Raw genomic sequence first — 3878 nt, 5'->3', positions numbered from 1 at the left:
ATCGACTGCTCCCTGCCGCCAGGACACCCAGACCAACTGAATGCGCCCTATCACTGGGACCCCAGACCGACTGATTGCACCCAGCCTTCAGGATCCCTCAACCAGACCAAACACACTACACCTCCAGAACGCCTGCCTGATGAAACGCATCCTGCCTCCAGGACCTCCAGCCAACCATGTCCATACCCTGAGCTGCAGCTCCCCATTTGTGAACACATTTGGAAGCCAGAGCAGCCATCTTGGATAATCCTGCAAAACCACGGCTCTGATCTTTAGGTGGGGCAAATCCCATCCTGAGACACATGCTGGAGACTTGAAAGCTCATTGTTTGGTACCTCTCATACATAGGTTACTGAAGAATGGGAGATTTGAATACTTTATGACTGCTATAGTGTAGATTTTCTTTTTGTCCCTTATGGAACAATTTTAAGTTTTTATTTCTTTACTTTTCTTGCTCTCTTCCTTTTATTTACCTGTTCCCTCAGAGTCTCTTTCTCCCTTTTTGCATGCTAACATCCAATTTCTTTTGATTATACTCTTATACTTTCTATTATCTAGAACTTCTGTAATTTCTTATCACATTAACAACTACATCCTACATCCCTCTGCATCCTCTTTGTCCTCCATTAGAAACTGCAGACCTTATTGCAAATCTGTTGGTTATACTGAAGATAATATTTGAACTCATTCTGTTAATTATGACAATATTGTAAAAGTCTTCATAGGGGCTATTTGGTCTAGGATTGCATAGTGTCTGAATTGGGCACTGCTAACACTGATCTCCCCTTAAAGAAAAGGTTTTGGAAACCTATAGGGCCACTAGAAGCATATAAGGATGAATCTGCAATATCCCAGATCTACACTGCTAGAGGGGAAGATACATGAATAACATGAAAAAAGAAGGGAAGAAAATGATCCAAACAAATCTAGATTCTATGTTAATAGAATCCAATGACAGTATGGTAGAAGAAATTTCAGAAAAGGACTTCAGATTATACATGATTAAGATGATTCACAAAGCAAAGGATGAGATAAGAGAGTAAATGCGGCAATGAATGATAATACCACTAAGCAGTTGAAAGAGCAACTACAGGAAGCAAAAGAACATTTCAACAAGAGAGCATCACCAAAAGACTAGACCACTTGGAAGACAGGACCTCAGACAATGAAGACAAAATATTTAATCTTGAAAATAAAGTTGCCCAAACAGAGAAGATGGTAAGAAATCATGAACAGAATCTCCAAGAACTATGGGACAACATGAAAAGACCAAATTTAAGAATTATTAGGATTGAGGAAGGCACAGAGATACAAACAAAAGGAATGAACAACCTATACAATGAAATAATATCAGAAAATTTCCCAAACCTGAAGAATGAAATGGAAAATCAAATACAAGAGGCTTATAGAACACCAAATGCACAAAATCACAATGGATCCACACCAAGGTACATTATAATGAAAATGCCTAACATTCAAAATAAAGATAGGATTTTGAAGGCCACAAGAGATAAACATCAGATTAAATATAGGGGGAATCCAATATGGATAGCAGCGGACTTCTCAACCCAGACTCTAAAAGCTAGAAGGGCCTGGAACAACATATTTCAAGCTCTGAAAGAACATGGATGCCAACCAAGAATTCTATACCCAGCAAAACTAACCTTCATATTTAAAGATGAAATAAAATCCTTCCATGAGAAACAAAAGTTAAAAGAATTTACAAATAGAAAGCCTGCACTACATAATTCTCTCAACAAAATATTCCATGAAGAGGCCATGAAAAAAATCAATGTAGGTCAGCAAAGGGAGGAACTACCTTAGAGAAAAACACACTCAAAGGAGAAACCAAGCCAAGTTAAAACCCAAAACTAAGGCCAAATGACTGGGAATACAAATCGTATCTCAATAATAATCCTGAATGTTAATGGCCTAAACTCATCAATCAAAAAACACAAAATGGAAGAATGGATTAAAAAGAAAGATCCAAAAATATGCTGCCTGCCAGAGACTCATCTCATAGAAAAAGACATCCACAGACTAAAGATGAAAGGATGGGAAAAAACGTATCACACACATGGACTCAGCAAAAGAGCGGGGGTTTCCATCCTTATATCAGATAAAATGGACTTCAAGTCAAAGTTAGTCAGAAGGAATAAAGAAGGACATTTCATACTGCTTAAGGGAACCATAAATCAGGAAGACATAACGATAGTAAATATTTATGCCCCAAACAATGGTGCATCCCTGTACATCAAACAAATCCTTCTCAATTTCAGGAATCAAATAGACCACAACAATAAGTCTGGGTGACTTTAACACACCGCTGTCACCACTAGATAGATCTTCCACACAGAAACCAAACAAAGAAACCATAGAACTCAATAACACAATCAATAACCTAGACTTAATAGACATATATAGAATATTCCATCCATCAACGAGCAGATTCACTTTCTTCTCAGCAGCACATGGAACCTTCTCAAAAATAGACCGTATGTTATGCCACAAAGAAGCCCTTAGGAAATGCAAAAAAATAGAGATACTGACTTGTGTTCTATCAGATCATAATGGACTGAGAGTAGAAATCAATGACAAAATAAAAAAGAGAAATTACTCCAACATCTGGAGACTAAATAATATGATATTGAATGAAACATGGGTAACATGAAAACATCAGGGAGGAGATATAAATATTCTTAGAGGTCAGTAAGAACGACAATACAACATAACAAAATCTCTGGGACACTATGAAAGTGGTAAAGAGGAAAATTCATTGCATGGAGCCCATTCCAGAAAAGAATGAAAAGTCAACAACTAAATGACCTAACATTACAGCTCAAAGCCCTAGAAAATGAAGAACAGAATAACAGCAAAAGAGGTAGAGGATGAAAATAATTAAAATCAGAGCTGAAATCAATGAAATTGAAACAAAAGAAACAACTAATAATTGACAATACAAAAAGTTGGTTCTTTGAAAAAGTAAACAAAATAGACAAACCCTTAGCCACACTAACACAGAGAAGGAGAGAGAAAACTCAAATTACTAAAATTTGTGATGAATGAAGGAAATATCACAACAGGCACCACTGAGATACAGAACATAATGAGAAGCTACTTTGAAAATATGTATTCCAACAAAATAGAAATTACCGAAGACATTGACAAATTTCTAGAGACATATGCTCCTCCCTATCTGAACCAGGAGGATATACACAATTTAAACAGTTCAATATCAAGCAATGAAATAGAAGAAGGCATTAAAAACCTACCATCCAAGAAAAGCCCAGGACCAGACAGATTCTCAGCTGAGTTCTACTAGACCTTCAAAGAAGAACTCATTCCAATACTTCTCAAAGTATTTCAGGAAATAGTAAAGGAGGGTACACTACCAAACTCATTCTATGAAGCTAATATCACCCTCATACACAATCCAGGAAAAGACACATCAAAGAAAGAACATTTTAGAATTATATCCTTGATGAAAATAGATGCAAAGATCCTTAACAAAATGTTGGCAAACCTTATCCAAAAACATATTTAAAAAATTGTGCACCACTTCATCCCTGGAATGCAATGATTATTTAGCATCCATAAATCAATAAATGTCAATAGACTTAAGGATAAGAATCATATGGTGATTTCAATTGACACAGAAATAGCATTCGACAAAATACAACACCCCTTCATGCTCAAAAACACTAGAAAAAATAGGGATAGTAGCAACATGCCTGAATACTGTAAAGGCTATTTATGCTAAGCACATGGCCAACATCATTCTTAATGGTGAAAAAGTGACACCATTCCCTTTAAAAATGGGAACAAGACAGGAATGTCCAATTGCACCACTTCTATTCAACATTGCCCTCGAAACTCTA

This window comes from Sciurus vulgaris (assembly GCF_902686455.1).
Source record: "Sciurus vulgaris genome assembly, contig: HiC_scaffold_182_arrow_ctg1, whole genome shotgun sequence".
Lineage (NCBI taxonomy): Eukaryota > Metazoa > Chordata > Mammalia > Rodentia > Sciuridae > Sciurus > Sciurus vulgaris.
This window is presented reverse-complemented; position numbering follows the sequence as displayed.